Genomic DNA, 20463 nt, shown 5'->3' with positions numbered 1-20463 from the left:
GATTACAGGCTGAGCCACCAAGCCCGGCTTCTTGTGATTTTTGACTGAAAGTGTATTTTGTCTGATATTAATATAGATTAATACCCCTGCTTTCTTTTGGTTTCTATTTGCATAAATAACCTTTTTTGCTAGTTTGGTTTCAGTTTACTAGATTTCTAAAAATTAAAGTGAGTTTCAGCAGAGTGTGGTGGCTCACACCTATAATCTCAACACTTTGGGAGGCTGTGGCGGGGAGATTGCTTGTTCCCAGGAGTTTGAGACCAGCCTGGGCAACATAGCAAGACCTTGTCTCTACAAAATGAAAAAAAAAACGGTTATAAATTAGATGAGCATGGTGGCATGTGCCTGTAGTCCCAGATACACAGGAGGCTGAGGCAGAAGGATTGCCTGAACCCAGGAGGTCAAGGGGGAGGTGAATTATGATTACGCCACTGCACTCCAGCCTGAGCAAGTGGCATCCTGACTCTAAAATAAATACATACATACATAAAATAAAACAAAGTAATTCTCTTCTAGGCTGCATTGTTGCATCATATACATATATATACATATATATATATTGTAATTGGGCCACTGTCATTTCATTGGAAAATTTAATTTATTTACATTAAAAGTAATTACTAATATTAATAGGTAAGGACTTACTACTGCCATTTTTTAAATTGTCTACTGATTGTTTTGTAGTCTATTCGTTCCATGGTTTTACTCTAGCTGTGTTTTTTTGATAGTATTTTTGAAATGGTATATTTTAATTCATGTTTCTTTATCATTTACAATCTACTATCAATTTTTAAAATTTGTAATTACCATGAAGCATGCATAAACATCTAATAGTTATAACAGTGTGTTTAAGCTGATATCTTTTTTATTGTGGGCAAAATTTTTATACTTTAACTTCATTCACCCAGATGTTAGATGTCTGATTATTTTCTTGTAACTCATTGAAATGCTTGACAATGATTTTTTAAGTTATTTCAGTCAGTTTATAGCTGTCCATTTCTTTAGAGTCAGCTCCTGGTAACTTTTTTTCTGTGGTGGTGTCATATTTTTGATTATTCGTGATCCCCATGGCCAATAATGGGTATATGCACATTTGAGGAAATTATAGTTCATTATCTACAGACAGGTCTCATTAGGGAAACTCCTTTCCAATCATACCATCTAGAGATTCTGGGTGGGTCAGAATCTAGAGATTCTGCAGGTGGGTTTGCTGCTGGCATCCTTGGGAGTCTGGCCTTGCACCTTTGTCAGCAGTGTGTAAGCCTGGCTGCAGGGTCATGTTGGCTGACCTGGTGCCAGGATTGATGGTGTGTACGTGTTGACCTAGTCTATGAGAGTGTGCCTGGAGCCTGGACTCTTGGGAGCATGCTTAGAGCCTGTGTCCGTGGGGGCTGGGCTGGAGACTGAGTCTGTAAGGCCAACTTGGCCTTGGGACAATCCTAAGTCTGAGACCACAGGCTCAGACTCAGTATCAGACCCTACATCTTTAAAATTAAAAAAAGAATTTAAAAATGAGTCAAATGTTGCCTTTGCATAGAACTGTGAATTTCCTCAGTGCCATTAAGTCACTTTAAGTTGCTTCACAGTTAATTAATTTTTTGCTATGAGAATTTTATCTTAATGAGAAAAAATATGAAAAAAAGATATGGTTCCCTAAAAATTTCTTATTGATGAAGTTACTCTGAGATCTATGTTCCCTGCAGTCATGTGAGGTAGGAATTCTCCAGAACAGAGATGTCCTGTCTTCTGCAGTGCTCAGGCACTGATGAAATGTTTATTTTCATTTATAATTAGTAATGTGGCTGAGTATAAAATAGTGAATCAACACCAGCATTCCTATATTTTGTGAGCCTCTGTAGTTCTCTGACATTTAATTCAGAATGGGGTACTGCTTCTCATTTCCAATTTCAGCAATAAGGGATTGTTTGGGGCTTTCAATTTAGATATTATTACCTCTGAGTCTCTCATCCTACATGCATTAATCTGCATCCTGTATTTCTAAAGGATGGAGTATTGTTTCTGAGTTACCTTTTTAAATAAGAAGACAATTTTGGGGACATTTATTCTTGTCATGAAGGTGCTTATACCGTGTGTCTTAAACTGGTTATGGAAATAACACAAGGCTGAAACCATTGCATGCCTCAGGTGTTACAATTCCTCATGTAGTACTTCTAAAGGAGAGGCTTTCATCATCTTCCTACAATGAGGAATGGGAAAAAATGGCACTACCTACTAGGGATCGACTCCAGTCAATGTGATCCCTGCATCTTCCATTAAAATCTGCGAGTTTCCTCCAGTGCATGTTCTTGCCCAAAGCATGGAGACAGAGTCCATGGTGGCAAATGAAGAGTTACAAGTAGGGGGAGAAGATGCTGTGAGGAAGTAGAATAACTCAGAGGTCTGGTGGAAGGGGATGAAGAGAAGGTTCTGCTAATTATAGAAATGAGGAAATCAGAGGGAGGAGGTGTTGGGAGGCACAAAACCACACACCCACACCAGAAGGCATGTTGTGCTTCCTCCCCAGTGAGCTAACCATAATAACAGGCTTATACTCATCTCTCCAGCCTCCTTCTCCTCCTGGGGTTGTTCACCCTGTGTGAGAGATACTCTCAGCTCAGTCAGAGCCCTCAGTTTCTTCAGGAGAGAACTTGACCTTGCCATGTTACCCAGAGATGTGGCTGAACATCTTCCATCTGTCCATGGAAGGGTCAGCTGCTCTTTCCCAAAACCATGTGTTTGCAAGACATGACTTCATCCTTTCCGACCACTTTTACTCTGAATCCTGTGATCTCAGCCCACAAGGGCCCCCACCAGTGCCATGGCTCAGACAGCACTTACTCCTATAGGTAGTCACACCCAGTGATCCCTGAAGACTGTGGTCTCAGGATAGGAGCTCTCAACCCTTTGTCCACTGAGATTCCATCTTGTTTGCAACTGAGGAATCCTTTCCAGGCTCATGTCCTGATTATCTACTCATAGCACTGCGTCTAGGGTCTGGAAAGAGGGTCCTGGAGTAGAGAATGAGCCAGGAGATCCCTGGGCTGAGAAGGTAAAGAAGGAGCTGCAGAGGGGTCCAGTCACAGTATTACTCCACCCTACAGTGGAACAAAAAAAGACAGGGAAATTCTCAGACCCACTCCACATCTTACCCCACTTGGGATTCACTGTGTGAATAGAAGGAGAAAATTGAAATATGTAGTAGGCTGGCCTTTGAGGGAAAGAGATGGGGCTGAAGAATGGATCAAGAGGCACCACAGCCCCATGTCCTCCTCCTTTCTCTGTCTCAAGCAGCATGTGGGGACTGCAGCCCACCACCCTCATGGGCCACATCACACATCTGCTGAGTGACAGGGTCTTTGTAGCCCAGAGGAGTCAGATTCATCCTTCCACATTTCAAATCTTTTTGGAAGGGGCTGTTCTGGAGGGGCTGGTTAGGGAGGGAGAGAGGAAGGGGGGGGTCCTATGTTTCAAAATGCATGGTGGTTGTTGGGAGGTTAGTGTGGGGAGATAAGCGAAGTGGAAGAGGCCCAGATACAGGGGGGAAAGAACAGCCCTTTTCTCTCCCCTGTCTGTGGTCTAGAGCTCTAGAGATGGCAAAGGACATCCCAGACACCCATGCAAGAGGGTCTGCATTTGAACAGAAGAATAAAAAATTTCTCTCATGCTGGAACAGGCGGTTGAAAGGTTACAACTGGGTTGGCTCAGTCACAGTTAAGATGAGAACCGTATCAAACTTTACCTAAGTATTGGATGTTATTTACCCATCTGTCAAAAGCTGAATTTCATGGTTGTTTTCACGTGGCCACTCAGTTTTGAACTTCCATGTCAGTGACTTCCTGGGAAAGTGCCAGATGCCTCTGTCCTAGGATGTCTTTTCACTATGGACATATTTTGTCTCTAACGTTAATTGTGTGGAAAAAAGAGCAAAAGCAAGATTGGGCTTTTCTGAACAGATTCCCATGAGCATCAGGCTGTCACGCTAGTAGGGTCAATTACTGAGGACTTTGAAGGATCATGTTTTGAACTTACCTCTGCCAGTTTCCTCTGGAGTTTCACACTGGAAATATAATGCTCAGGCTCAACAAACTCCTAGGTTTGTGGATGTGAAAAAGGAAATAAAAGAAAAATTAATATCTGGGTTCCAGCCACACTGGGAATTTATGGAATCTCTTGCAGCCAACTCAAGGAAGAGAGGCCAGGCTAAAGGTGGAAACAGAAGAGACAGACTTCCCACACACAATTCCCATTTTTAAAATACAAGTGCTCTGTAGTTTGTAAATTTTAGCAGCAACACTTTGATATGAAAAGTACTTGGACATCTTGAGGTCTGGATGTAGGTTTGATTTCAGGACTAAGTCCACTCTCACTTTGGTGAATGTGGATGTTCATGTCTTAGGGACTTCTGGAGAAAGTCATTATGGGTCTGAATCTATGTCCTGACAGCTCTGCCTATCTGGAATCATCAGTTGGACTTCAGTGGCACTCAAGGCTTGGGAAAATTATGAATCACCGCTAAACCTACTTGTCTAAGGCAGAAATGTTGGATATATCCACACATTCTTCATTTTGAAAACCTAATCTGCAAAAAACATACCTGCACATACATGTTTGTTGCAAATCTGTTCACACAGCAAAAACATGGAACCAACCATGCTGCCCAGAGAAACTGGACTGGATAAAAAAAAGTGGTATGTATACTCAATGGAATGTTATGCAGCCATAAAAAAGGACACACATATGGACTTCGCAGCAACTTGGATGGATTTAGAGTCTCTCATACTTAGTGATATATCACAGAAACAAATAACAGAATACCACATGATCTCACTCATATGGTGAACCTTGAACCATTATCATACTTCTGTGAGAAAGGGACTGGCAGTAGTGGGAAACGACCAGGGAAGAGGTGGTGAAATTGGCAGTTGGGGGAAACTGTCAGGGGAGGAAGGGGCACACCTCATCAACAAGGGAACCTGCATGGTGAACATTTGTGTACTTAACCCTGAATTGTACCCCACATCTTTAACATTTAAAAAACTAAAAAATTAAAAAAAAAATTTTCTTATTCTTCCCCCATTGGTCTTTTTTTCTTTCTTCTCTATTCACTTTGTACTAGGTGTGTGTGTGTGTGTGTGTGTGTGTGTGTGTGTGTGTGTGTGTGTTTAGTTTTCTTGAGTTTTTTGTTGTGGTTTGTTTTGTTTCACTTTGTTGTTATTGGATTGTTTTGTGGTGTGTGTTGGTTTCTGCTTTGCATTCTCATATAGACTGGTGGTGGGGAATGGATCTCAGGGAACACACACCATAATAAGTGAACATTTTAATTTGCAAGTAGCATCTGATTCCTAGTGCCCCATCCCCCACTTTACTCAGATTTCAAAAATTACAAGAGACAGCAAAGCTTCCCATCCACCATCCTACATCAAAATAGAACAAATACAGAGCCCAGATCAGGAAGAATAGAGGACTGAGCAAACATCAGAAGGGGAGGCCTCTCCTACTGACACTGAATAACAGAACTAAAGAAAAAACCAAGAGATCTGTCACAAATGAGGAAAAGCCAGGAAGACCTCAGGAAATTCCAAGTCTACCAAAGATAAAACTCCTAAGAAATCAGACCTTGGTGACCAAATAATGGAAGTCACCAATGACTGGCCCTAGAATATGACAGGGATTAGGGAATGGTTGGAAAGAGTGAATAAAACCCAAGGAAGACAAGATACAACACTAAAAGAACTTGTAATAGAGATTCTGGCAATAAAAAATTTCATCCAGGAAATAAATAACAAGATGGCAAACATGGAAAGCAGAATTAATCTAGCTGAAGTAAGAATCTCAGAACTTGAAGACCAGAACATGGAATTAACCTGATCTGAAAAAACATAGAAAGAAGACTCAGAGAGAAAGAACAAAGCCTACAAGAGATGTGCTATTATGACAAGAGGCCAAACCTATGCCTGACTGGTATCCCAGAAGAAGAAAGGGAAAATGAGAACAACTTGGAACAAGTATTCCAGGAGGTAATCCAAGAAAACTTTCCCCATCTCACCAGAGATGTGACCTGCCAAACACAAGAGATACAGAGAACCCCCAAAAGACATCAAATGAGAAGACCAACCCCTAGACACATAGTAATTTGCCTACACAAAGTAGGCACAAAAGAAAAAATCCTAAAGACAACAAGAGAGAAAGGTCAGACTACCTACCGAGGAAAACCAATGAGAATAGCAGCAGACCTATCGGCAGAAACACTACAAGCAAGAAGGAACTGGAGCCCTATATTAAAAGTCCTCAAAGAAAAACAATTTCAACCAAGAATTTCCTATCCAACCAAGCTCAGCTTCATCAGTGATGGATTTTAAAACCTTCCCAGACATCCAAGCCCTAAGAGATCATGCAGTTTCCAGACCAGCTCTACAGGAGACACTTAAAAAGATATTAAGCACAGAAGAAAGAAAAAGAAAAAAAAAAAAAAAACCCAAGAATGACCACACACTTCCCAAGAGAAAAGGAGAGCACAGAATCCACAGAGAATACCATGCAACAAGAAACTTGAAAATACACACATACATTAACCCCAAAGCCTAAAGAAAACAAGCAAACAAAGAAAAAACTTTATAAGAACCTCATGACAGGGAGAAGCAATCACATTTCAATAATCAGTCTGAGTGTGAATGGACTAAATGCACCACTGAAAAGACACAGAGTGGTGGACTGGATAAGAAACCCTGACTTCATTATTTACTGCATCCAGGAGACTCATCTCACTTCAAGGGACACACACAGACTCAAAGTTAAAGGACGGAAAATCAATTCCCAGGCAAATGTATCACAAACGAAGGCAGGAGTTTCAATCTTAATATCAGATAAAACAACCTTTAAGCTATCAAAAATTAAAAAAAGATACAAAAGGACACTACATAATGATAAAAGGTTCAACCCATCAACAAGCAATATCCATCCTAAACATATATGCACCCAACACAGGAGCACCAGCGTTTATAAAGCAACTACTAAATAAACTAAAAAAAGATATTGACTCGAACAACATTATATCAGGGGACTTGAATACCCCACTGACAGTCCCAGAGAGATCATTGAGGTAAAAAATCAACAAGGACATCCAGAGCCTCAACTTGACACTTGACCAAATGGACTTAGTAGATACCTACAGATTATTCCACCCAACAACCATAGAATATACATTCTACTCATCACCTCATGAGTTATTTAGTAAATGGGCATATAGCACACTAAGTGAAGAATACTTTGACTTCACAATCCAAAGAGCATTATGATAAGCATTATGAAGAGTACCGAGCCTGGCCTCATTTTAATTTAATTTGATTTTTCTTAATAGAGATGAGGTCTCACTATGTTGCCCAGGCTGGGATCAAACTTCTGGGCTGAAGTGATTCTCCTGCCTTGGTTTACCAAAGTGTTGGGAATAATGGCCTGAGCCTCTGCTCCTGGCCAAGTACCCACTTTTAAAAGCTGTAATTTATTCTTTTATTTTTTAAATATAAACACATCCACAGGCACATCAGTATACTATTTATCTCTTGGGCTTCACATAGTGCTAATTTTGCACCATGATCTGAGTATTTCTTTTGTTTTCCTCCCCTCTTCACCACTATAACTGAATGTTGTGGTGGATCAGCCATAGGAACACATTCTCATCACATCCATAGCTGCCCAGTGCTCCACTATCTTTGCTTGGGACTGAGTGATATTTAGTGTGGTGTTACAAATAATAATTCAAAAGAAACAGTTTTGGATTTTCAAAATACCTCTTCTTAATACTGTATTCACTTGGATTATATTTTTAAAGTTTAAGACAATTTCTAGATGAAACAATTATCTTTGTTTTCAGGTTCCTCTAATTTAAATAAAATCAAATTTCAAGAACTCCTCTAAATGGACAAATTGGTTTCGTTCATTTAACCTGGGGAATTACAATTATCATTCAGATTTGTGCTCAGATCCTTGGAAATTCTTTACTACTTTACTTTTGTAACTTTAAATTTATCATAGCACAGATATTGAGCCCTAGAGACTTGATTCTGGTCTCGGGTAACGACTTGGTCCTTTTCTCCAGGAGTATCCCTTTTAGACTGAAGTCTTTCCTGGATGAGGCTAGATATAAACACGTCTTCTAATTACACAGAGTGGCCAGAGGAGTTTCCCTCAGCACCACCTACCTCCTCTATAGCATTCAGGTCATTTAACTTCACCCCAGCTTCTCCATGCGGATGGAACTCCAAATTAGATCCCCAAAGTGTATGTTTTCTGCTGGATTTTACAACTAGTGTTAAATATTTATATTGTAAAGGTATGGGAGTGGCTCAGTGAAGAGCAATAACTTGCTTAGGCATTCAGCCTCTACTAATGCTTAGCAAGAGAGAAAAACTATTAAAAGAGAGAAGGGGGGGAGAGATTGATTAGTTATCTGTCAAGGATGGTAGGTTTTTGCTTCTAGATAGGGACCCTTTGTCACCTAGGCTGCAATGCAGTGGCACAATCATGGCCCACAACAGCCTTGATATCCTAGGCACAGGCTATCCTTCCCTCTCAGCTTCCCAGGTAGCTGGAATGACAGGTGGGGTGGCTAATTTTATAATTATTTTGTAATTAAAGATGAGGTCTGTCTATGTTGCTGAGGTTGGTCTTGAACTTCTGGGCTCAGGAAATACTCCTGCCTTGGTCTTACAAATTGCTGAGATTACAGGTGTGAGCCAATGTGATTGGCCCAAACAGTATCTCTATCTGCGACAGATACTTCAAGCACCATCAGGTCTACTGAATCACATGGTCCAGGTGGCAGAGAAACTTGCACAGCAGCCTGGATCTGTTGCAATTCTCCCCTAGTCTGGACCCCAATCAAAACATTTTGGGTTATTTGTTTTCTGCTGGATTTTACAACTAGTGTTAAATATTTATATTGTAAAGGTACGGGACTGGCTCAGTGAAGAGCAATAACTTGCTTAGGCATTCAGCCTCTACTAATGCTTAGCAAGAGGGAACACAGAGTGAAGAATATTTTGACTTCACAATTCAAAGAGCATTACGGTAAGCATTATGAATCTTTATTGGTTGTAGGTAGAGCCAGATACAACCACTTACCTTTTACCTTAGAGGAAACATCTCAGCATGCCCACACCAGTAGACACTGAAATGTGACTGAGGTGAAGTGCTTCAGTAACATTGTGGGCTTCATTTCCTGCCATCGGACATGCAAATGTCTTACCAAATAAATCTGGAGTTGATACTAAAATTTTTTCCCTGTATCCCATCAGCAAAATGTCATTGTCATGTTGGATCAGTCTGACATCTTGTGCAAGGGAATGGTGATCAAGGTTTCTGTTAACTCAATTATGACACAGGGATGTAAAGTTGACGTGCCCCTACAGTAGGTGACGGAAGGTGTATTGCTGGCTATGCTGGGTGAAGGGTAAAAGTTTCTGGTCATATTTATTAACAACTATGGAGATGCCAGGCATGGTGGCTCATGTCTGTAATCCTGGTGCTCTGGGAGACCAAGTAGAGAGGATTGCCTGAGCCCAGGTGTTTGAGACCAGCCTGGGCAACTTAGCAAGAACATGTCTCAATGAAAAATAAATAAAATAAAGGATCTAGGTGTGGTGGTGCACACCTGTAGTCCCAACTACCAAGGAGAATGAGTCCAGTAGGTCAATACTGTGGTGAGCTTTGCTTTTACCAATGCACTCCAGCCTGGAGTGCATAAGCCCCTATTCAGATGAGAGGGTTACGGTGATATTTTGGCACTCCTGGAATTAGTATCAGTTTAGAGCCAGTGTCATACTTACTCTGGAAAAAGGCCATCAGTCCCGTTGAGGAAGGCTGGGAGAAATATGAAGAGCATAAATTTTGGTTGGTGTACAAAGGACAGTGTCAAAAATACCTACCCTTTACTTTAATTCAAGGGGCCCTGGGTCTGTAAACTGGTTGAAGTCTAGGAACCGATTAAGAGAATATCACTCTGTGTTTTTATGATGAAGGTTAAGCTTTTGATCACTTGACCTAGACATTTGATTATACAGATCAAGTAAGATGTTAATAGGGTTTAATATGTTTAAAAAAATCTATTTCACTTATTAGAACCTCATAATTAGCTAGCCAACCTTATGGGTTTCTGAGTCAAACTCTTCTAATTGCTTCTTTGACTCTGTTATTCATAATGGTAACCACACCCATGATGCCTCTGTTGATTGAGTTCATGAACACCCACTCTGGAATCCAATTACTCCTGTTTCACTCATGTTTCTTAATTTAATGGCAGCAGTTCTGGCCTACAGAGAAGAGCAATGGATAGCTATTCAAGAATATTGAGACTCTCCTTATGAATTTATTTCTCATAGTACTATTAAGGTATATCTTCTGGACTCTTTCATTGTGGGAGATTAGTTCTCTGCCCCCCCCATTTTCCCTAGCTCACCAAGAAGGAACACATGAGTCCTGGGGGAGATTAGTTCTTAAATGCCATATCCACTCTGGCATTACAATCTCCCTAAGACTTTAGATTGGTTTCTCTATAGTCAACCAAGGCAAATCCGACATTTTGAGTTTGTGTACTGTGGGCAAGCTTTTGCTCCCTGACTTAGCTGACCAGATGTTATAACCATTTCTACCTGTCAGAGTTGTGATATTAAATGTAGGATCTTTCTTTCCTTGACCCATGTTAATAAATTAGGCTGGACTCAATATTGCATTCTTTTCACCTTTATCCAACCCCCTCAGTATCTGCTCCCACACATGTTTCTCCAGATTTTTGAGTGTGTAAATGAGAAAATTTAGAGATGACTTTGGAGTTCACCACTTCTTACTATGGGTCACACTTGAACTGCTCCTTTAGTGGTTTGCTGAGACTCAAATCTAGTTGTAGGTATGGAATCAGAGAAAGGATGAGAATCAGCAATGTCTTACATAGCAATTGCTTCACGGAAGGCTATTACTCTTTCCTCAAATGATGTTAATAATGTCAGTGATGGTGGTGTGTACACTTCTATTGATATGAAAAAACTCACCAAATTTTAGGGGGCTAATGTCCTCATCTTCATCAGGGTCTTCTCACACATCCCCATTCCAACTTCTAAGATCCAACAACTTCCCAATCAGTGACATCATTTAATATCAGATACCTTGTGAGATCAGAGATGTAATATGTATCGTAATTAAATCACTTCAAGAATGAGAGTCTGGGTTTGATTTTCAGCATTCTTAGCCCTTTGGCTGCAAATGAGGAGTTTCATTCAACGTAGACATAGAAGACTTGTGTCACTTATATGATACTTGAACTGAAAATTCAAGTATTTGACCTCATACTTTTCTCTTTCTCACTTTTTCAGTGACATCCAAGTCAATCTCATTATACTCATTGGTTTTCAAAAACTGCTCAAATGTCATACGTAATCACACAAATCCTTATAAGTGTTTGATTAGAAGTATTCTGCAATGATATTTCGTGTGTCCCTATTGCCACTTCATGCTGTGCTCTATTTACTTCCAAAAATAGAGTTTAGTGTTTATAAATCTAATAAAGTTAGGGAACCAATTCTTGAAACCCAGGATCTGTTTAGAAAACTCTGTTTTACTGGAGTCATCCCTAGAACAAAAATTTGCTATTGTAAGGCTCTACAGAGAAACGTAACAGGATGTTTACATATCTATCTATCTATCTATCTATCTATCTATCTATCTATCTATCTATCTTTCATCTATCTATATCATCTATCATGTATATATACCCACCTGTGTATTTCTCCAGAAATTGGCCTACAGATTGTAGGGGTTTAGTGATCCCAAAATCTACAGGACAGGCCAGCATCTTGGAGACTCAGAGAAATGTTGTAGTCTCAAATAAAAGTCAACCCACTGGCAGAATTTCTTCTTGCTCAGGGAAGATCACCAGCTGTTTATTTTACTCACAATGCTCTTATTATTACATAACATATTACATATTCGACTTACTATTTAATGTTACACAATGTCTTTCTTTGTCAACTAGAATATTTACCCAATGTAGGCAGTTCTGTATAAATATTATATACAGGAATCATGTTGGACACACGTTAGACTCTTAACATGTGTCTATGAAAACAGTGAATAAAAGTTTATCAGCTTCCTCCAAGTTTATTTCAACAATGGAGAAAATTATTTTTAGTTGAGTCTTTCTTTTTTTTTCTTCCAGACTGCCTTTTTTACAAACTTATTCAAATTTTAAAAAATAATACAATTTGTGAGTCACAACTCTAAGATTGGCAAGACACAATGTCAGACTACTTTCCACAAATCTTTTCTCACTTCTTAGAACCCAAGTCTGTCTGTCATGTGATTTTCACCTGATTTTTTTCAAGCATCTCAGATATGCTTTCCTCTGCATGTTTCTTTCTCTCTAAATTTTCCAGTCTCTATCTGTCTCTATCTTTATCTCTCTATTTCCTTTTGCCTCTCTCTTGTTCAAATTTACTCGACTGATTAAAGCTAATAGCTATTTGGCACTCCAGTTTGGGCAGCAGAGTGATATTCCAACTCAAAACCAAAAAACAGAAGCAATAACAAAAGTCTAACAGCTACTAATTACTTGTCAGTAATTTAAGCATTTCATAAATGTCTTTCTGAGACCCCTCTCAAATCCCCATGCACACATTGTCATTGTACTTACTGATGAAATAATTACTTTTCAGCAAGGAGATGAGCTCATGGTTACTCAAACATTTAGCTCACTCTTTTGCACAGGTGCTCAGACTGTGACCATGGCAGCTATTGCTCCAGCAAATAATGGCATTTGGTAAGTAGACCTTCTTTTTATGTATAGAGCAATATTCTTAGATTAATAGAATGTCTGTCACAGAAATGTGATGTGAAAATACAATATATATCCCTTAGAGTAAAATCTGAACTTAGAAAAAAAGATTAAACAAAAATGAGACACCGGTGTTTGATTTCTGAGACATAGAATCATGTCAGCGTACCTGTATTAAGCTGCCTGACATTCTTGTCTACCTTCTGTATTATAGCCCCTTCTGAAGCACTCTTTTAAAATAATTACTTCAAAATTCAAAGTCTTAGCTCTCCTGCTTGTAAAATGGCAATGGTGTGTTCAGTTCCTGCTTATACACTTGCTATCTAATACAAATTGCTACTCAGGACATGTTAAATATTTGTGGTGGTGACATTTTGTGCTTCGGTTGGCAGTGACAGTATGTCTCTAAAAGCTCTCTGTGATGAGGACTAAATAATACACCTTCGTCCTCTTTCTTATGAGCTCTGGGAGACAGGATGCAGTTTGTTGCACCAACAGTTTCATATCTACAGACAATTTCTAGAATCTGTGAAGGAAGTTAAGTTATATAATCGACTTAGAGAAACAGAAATCTTCTTTGTACAAAAAGTGACTAAGGGTTGTCAAGAATTAGGGATCAGGAATAATTAGGGACAAAAAAGGTGTTAATATTTGATAAATGCATCTCTGACACTTAACCACATTTAAAAGTGCTTTAATAGTACCCAAGTCTTTGCACATGCTCCAAATCCAGTGGGGCATAAAGCCACAGCTTTCTAAAGTCATCGGTCCACTGAGTATTGAAGCAGTGAAAGCTTGGTCTAGTCTAACTGCTAATATACCAGTCAAAAGCACTGTGGGGTGGAAATTTTCCTGCTGCTATGCCAGGAAGCAAGATGTGCTTCATTTAATCCCTAACTTGAACTCCTTAGAAATCACTTTGATGAAAAAAAGGTCTTCATTTTCCCATGGACAATTGCAGCTCTTAAAGGTCATATGGGATCATGATCACAGTTGGTCTAGGATGCACAGATATATTCTTTTCTCCATTATTTGCCATAATTCTTTTGTTCTCACTCCTGCCAATTTAATTGAGCTTGGTGTAAATCAAATTTATTTGTATAATTTATCTATGATTTTATTGACCAGTTTTCTATTTATCTTATTTGGATTTGTTGATTAGTATGGAATTACATTTTCTCATTATACTCTAGCTGTGCCCTTGTTGATGAGGTGTGCCCTTCCCTCCCCTGGCAGTTTCCCTCCACTGCCAATCCCTCCCCCACTTCCCTGGCAGTTTCCTACTACCGCCAATCTCTTTCTTATAGTATTATGATCATTGTTCAGGATCAGCTTATGAGTGAGAAAAGATGGTACTCTGGTCTTTGTTTTTGTGATAGATCACTGCTTATGATAAACTCTAAATCCATCCAATTTAAAATATTTTCTTTCCAGTGATTTTTGAACAGGCTTGTGTACATCTGCCACATGGAGTTCATGTGCCTTCCTCACTCGCCTACTTTTCTCCCCGTCCTCTCTGACACAGGGGCCAAACTACTATTAATTATTGAAATCCTTTTGGGAAATGATTTTGACTTTTTAAAAATTATCTGTTTATCTTAACGTGTGTTTTACAAATTTCTACTATTTTCCTAATTTTAAAACCAGTTACTTCACATTGTAACTTAATAACATGTTAATTATTAGAGTAAACAAAAAAATTACTGGAAAATGACAGTTTATGTTTTGAATAAACAAAATTAATTAGAAAATATATAAATTTTTGGGTATTATACATTTTTCTGTCAAATTGAATTTGGCTACAAAAACTATATCTTTTAATTCATAGCATCATATAAATGTAGAAGAACTTTACTATGATTTTATTTTTAAAAACGCTAAAATGAGAAACTGTATTTTATTTTAGTCTTTCCTTGAGTTTACAAAGTTGAAATAAAAAAGTCATTACCAAAGTAATGCTAACCACACTGGGTAAACAAACACTTTTAAATAAAAAATGTCTCTTTCAAAATGTATTTTGTAGTTGAGTGATATTTCTGAGAATTATATGTTTCATATTTGTGGATTTTTATTTTGTCCTGAGAAATGTTTTTTTACATAAATTTCTTGCCTAGAATATATATGCTTTTTTATTTAACTGTTTAAAATGGGCAATATCCATCTTACTAATAGCTTTCTTTTTACACATTTTGCTATAGAAAATACTATCTAATATTGTCAGTTCATATTATGTGTTTTTACTCTTACATACATTTTACTATTTCAAGTACTTTAATATTGTCAAATTATTAGGTTCCCCTTTTATTCATTGTTTAGTATTTTCTTTTTTATTTTAAAGATGTGGGGTACAATTCAGGGTTAAGTATACAAGTGTTCATTAAGCAGGTACCCTTGTTGATGAGGTGTGCCCTTCCTCCCCTGGCAGCTTCCCTGACTGCCAATCCCACCTCCCCCCTGGCAGTTTCCCATTACTGCCAATCCATTTCTTATAGTATTTATTATTATTGTTATTATTTATTATAAAGATTGGAGTACAATTCAGGATTATGTATATAAACATTGATCATGCAGGTACCCTTGTTGATGAGGTATGCCCCTTCCTCCCCTAGCAGTTTCCCTCAACTGCCAATCCCATCCCCCCGACAGTTTTCCACTACTGCCAATTGCTTTTTTACAGCATTATAATTGTTCAAGGTCAGCTTATGAGTGAGAACATATGGAAGTCAGTTCTTTGTTTCTGTGATAAATCACTGAATATGACTGACTCCAAATCCATCCAAGTTGCTACAAAGTCCATATATTTGTCCTTCTTTATGGCTGCATAATATTCCATTGTGTATATGTATCACATTTTTTAAATCCAGTCCAGCTTCGATGGGCAACACAGTTGGTTCCATTTCTTATAGTATTGTGATAGTTGTTCAAGGTCCGCTTATGAATGAGAACATATGGTATTCTGTTCTTTGTTTCTGTGATATATCACTGCGTATGATTGACCTTAAATCTATTCAAGTTGACGAGAAGTCCATGTTTGTCCTTCTTGAAAACTGCATAATATTCCATTGTGTATATGTACCCATTGCTTAGTACTTTTATCAATTTATTATTTTAAAAAATGCATGTTCCCATGTGCTTAATCTACTACATATCTATTGTATGTCCACATGCCAGTATATAAATATGTCTGTCTAAATGGCATCCAGTGGCAATGGACTATTTTTCCAATTAAGTTTCAAAATATTTTCATTCCATGTATTTAAGAAACTTTCTTTCTACAACTTTTGAATTCATTTTTCTAAAAATACTGTTTCAAATGTCTTTGACACTTATATGTTTCCAACACTCTATGTTTTAAATTCATAGATATAAAAACTTTACTATCTCTGCATCTATTTATTTACCTATCTACCTATCAAATACTTCATATTTTCTAGACTGTCTGCTTCATATTCTTGGTTCATAGAACAAATTCCTATTTGTAATTTTAAATATTTGGTAAGATTATTTCTACTATTATGATCAACATTGTTTCTCTTTGTTTTTTTAATCATACAGGACATTTGGGAATGTTAGCATCTGGTTATAAAATATACATAATTTGTTGATAAAATTATCTAAAATATTGATTCAGCTCATGCAGGAGACTGGTTTCTCTGTATTTATTCAGATTTCATTTTACATTGTTCATTTTCCTGCAGCATTTCTTCTGCATTTATTTAATTGTGTGGTTGATTTGTACAATTATAAATTTGTACCATTGGTTTTTTTGAGCATTTTTCCTTAGAATTTTAAATATAATACTGTGGAGTTCCAGCCTCCGCTGAGCAGGGCCTGAGGTGGGGAGAGGGAATGAGAAAAGAAAGACAAAGCACAGTGGGATTGGGAGGACTCTCTCCCAGGTAGCTGAGAGTGAGAGAGAGCAAATTTATTTTCACCTCTTATGCCTCTTATATAGGACAAAAATCACACGGAGGGGGGGCAAAACCACACAAGCAAGATATATGTTAATGTCTGAATTAAATCACACAAGCAGGGTAAGTATCAAAGACTAAACTATGCATATCTTAATGTCTACGCTAAGAAGGCAATCACTTAGGATAAGCAGCTTCTGGGCCAGACTTGGCACTGCTTAGCTATCAATTGAAATGCAACCAGAGCAGGAGAGAAAGTAACAACAAAATGGCAGCCACGAGGAACTGCTTAAGATTTTAAAGACAAGCAACAGAATAAATTTTTATCTCCCATTATTACACATGATCCAGGCATAGGGCTGGATAGGGACTGCTGGATAGGGACTGCTTGTTGGTTTTCACTCTGTTGTCCAGGCTGAAGTGCAGTGGCACGATCATGGCTTACCACCACCTCACACTCTTGGACTCAAGGTATCTTCCTGCCTCAGCCTCCTGAATAGCTGAAACTATAGTTACAAAATTGACCTTCAGACTTCCGGCAAGATGGCAATGGGGCAGCTTGGACTGTGAGACTCTCCACCGAGGAGATCACAAAGAGACTCTGGTTCTCTCCCTGGAGGCTGCAGATCCCATCGTCGACAGCCTGCTCTTCACTTGGAGCTCGACCGTAGACCTCACTGAGGCATCACCGCGGTCTGGGCAGCTCCTGTGGCTTCTGTTGCTGCCACTGCTGCCACAGCCAGCAGACATTCCACATCACACTGCCAGTGCCTGAGGTGAGCCACCACCGCTACCACCACTGTGGCTGCCACCGCCGCCGCCTCCGAGGCAGCCATTACACATCGCTCTGCCTGTGCCTGAGGCCAGCTGCCACCGCCACTGCTGCTGCTGTTGCCACCACCGAAACAGCCATTCCACATCGGACTGTCAGTGCCTGAGGTGAGCCACAACTGCCAACACAAGGCAGCCATGACACATTGCACGACCCATGCCTGAGGTGATCCACGACTTCAGACCTTGAAGCCCCTGTGAGCAAGATCAGCTGAGGTCTACTACCACTGGACTTTCTGCCAGGCCATGAGTCTCCTCCTGTGTGCCTCCAGGCAACATCTCCTCCCCCTTAGGGGCAGGGGAGCAGCTATGATAAAGACCATCTGGAGCGAGGGATAACATCACCTGCTGGTGATTCAAGGTAACAACACCGAAAGGGGAAAATGGAAGCCTGACAGACACAGGTCAGATCTGAGTAGTGAACAGGGCAGTGGGGAACTGAGTGGTGATCTGAACTGACCTTCACGGCAGGCCAGGGGCAACTGATCCTAACCTTGAACAAACTTACTAGATTGAAAAGACAGCTAGAAATCAGAGCTGAAAGGACATTCGACTTAAACAAAAAGTCTCAGAGTGTGCTTGATTGGTTCTCTTAGTCTACTGATTTGATTCTATTCCTTCTGTTTTGTTCCCCCCTTTTTTTCTCCTTCTTTTCCCTCCTTTTATTTTCTTCTCTCTGTAAACCATATCTTTGTATAGAGGAATAGCACACCAAAGAGGTTGGTAAACTTGTATGTTAGCAATATTGTTTTAGTTTTTTTTGTATGGGAGTTGGTTAGTTTGTAGCCATGGTCTATTGTTTTTATATGTTTCAATTTTTGTCTCTCTCTCCATTTGTTGGTACACTCATCTGTTTTCACCCATACTCCTCTGTCTCTTCCCCCCCCACTGCACCATTCTCTTCCCTCTGTTAACCGCATTTTATTTTCAGGGAGTAAACCTACAACCCCACTGCACGGACGGATTCCAAGGCAGTGGGAAGTGGGTTTCAGATTATTCATACACCTGTCGGTGGATACCAGGACCTGCAGACAGATTTTGAATGACAGCTCCCCCCTTAAATAAATCTCAAAACTCCAAAAAGGACCACCCCCAACCTACAGTGCAACTCCAGAATTGAACAAAGTAAGAGGACATACATAAGCAAGAATAGGAGATTGAACAAACAGAAGCAAAAACAACCCCTCCACACCTGAATAACAGAATTAAAGAAGAAGGTGACATGAAAGGAAGGAAAAAGTAGGGAGGGGAAAAAACTGAACAAATGAAGAAAAACCAAAAGAAGAATATGGGTCTCACAAAAACCCCTGGGAGAACAGACATTGGGAAAACAGATTCTGGAACACAAACAATGAAGAGCCTCCAGAATGACTTGTCACATGCAACAAACCCAGACATCAAGACATTAATGGAGAGAATAAAAAAATTGAGGAGAGACAAGAGGAAAACAGGAAGGAGCTGATGTCAGAAATAACAGCAGTAAAGAATACTGTGATGGAAATAAATAACAAACTAATAAGCATGGAAAGCAGAATTAGCCAAGCAGAAGAAAGATCTCAGAACTTGAAGACCAAAACACAGAACTAACCCAAACTCTCAAAAGCATAGAAAAGAAGTTCAAAAAGATAGAACAAAACTTTCAAGAGATGAATGACCACTTCAAGAGACCGAACCTAAGAGTAATTGGCCTTCCTGAGGCAGAGAGAGAAACAGAGACCAAACTGAAATAAACATTTCAAGAAATCATTCAAGAAAACTTCCCATATCTCATCAAGGATGAAAAAATTCAAACACAAGAGATTGAGAGAACCCCTGCAATACAACAAATGAGAAGACCAACTCCGAGACATAAAATAATTCACCTAAACAAAGTAGATATAAAAGAAAAAATCCTAAAGGCTGCAAAAGAAAAAGGTCAGACTACCCACCAGGGAAGACCAATTAGAATAGCAACAGATTTAGCTACAAAAACCCTCCAGTCTAGGAGAGCTTGTAGCCCTGTCTTCAAAGTTCTAAAAGATAAACAATTTCAACCAAGAATAACTTACCCAGACAAGCTAAGCTTCATCTGTGAGGGAGAAATGAAATCTTTCCCAGATATCCAATCCCTAAGAACCTACATTGCCACCAGACCACCGCTACAAGAAACACTTAAGAAAGTATTGAACACAGAAAGAAAAGGAAAAAGAACAACAACATTCTTCACAAGAGTACAGGCAAAAGATTAAAAACACACATGATCCAACTCTAAAACCAAAAGAAAGACAGCACACAAACAGGAAGAAAAACAATTCTGCAAGAACATTATGATAGGGATCAATTCTCACATCTCAATAATTAGTTTGAATGTGAATGAACTAAATTCACCACTGAAAAGACATAGAATGGCAAAATGGATAAAACATCAGCAGGCAACAATCTATTGCCTTCAAGAGACGCACCTCACTAGAAAAAACACTCACAGACTCAAAGTAAGAGAATAAGAAACAACTTTTCAGGTGAATGGAACACACAGAAAAGGAGGAGTCACGATCTTAATCTCAGACAAAATACCTTTTACGCTATCAAAAATTAAAAAAGATACAGAGGGCCACTACATATGATAAAAGGTTTAATCCATCAACAGGAAATATCCATCCTAAACATATATGCACCGAACATAGGAGCACCAACCTTCCCAAAGCAACTCCTAGGTAAACTAAAAAAAGATATTGACTCCAATACCATCATAACTGGGGACTTTAATACACAACTCACAACCCTGGAGAGATCATCAGGACAAAAAAATCAGCAACAAGATCTGAAACCTCAGTGTGACTGTTGATCAAATGGACTTAATTGATACCTACAGAACCCTCCATCCAAAGACCACAGAATACACATTCTACTCATTACCACATG

General features: G+C 39.1%; 1 pseudogene; it reads left to right on the top strand.

The window, feature by feature from the left end:
* The first annotated feature begins 12770 nt into the window (after positions 1 to 12770).
* The window catches only part of LOC110595437, a 30092-nt pseudogene continuing 22399 nt past the window's right edge, over positions 12771 to 20463 (top strand).

Source organism: Carlito syrichta, unplaced genomic scaffold, assembly GCF_000164805.1.
Source record: "Carlito syrichta isolate Samal-C Ts95f unplaced genomic scaffold, Tarsius_syrichta-2.0.1 Scaffold301938, whole genome shotgun sequence".
Classification (NCBI taxonomy): domain Eukaryota; kingdom Metazoa; phylum Chordata; class Mammalia; order Primates; family Tarsiidae; genus Carlito; species Carlito syrichta.
Note: the sequence above shows the minus strand (reverse complement) of the source record. Positions and strands in the feature narration are given on the sequence as shown.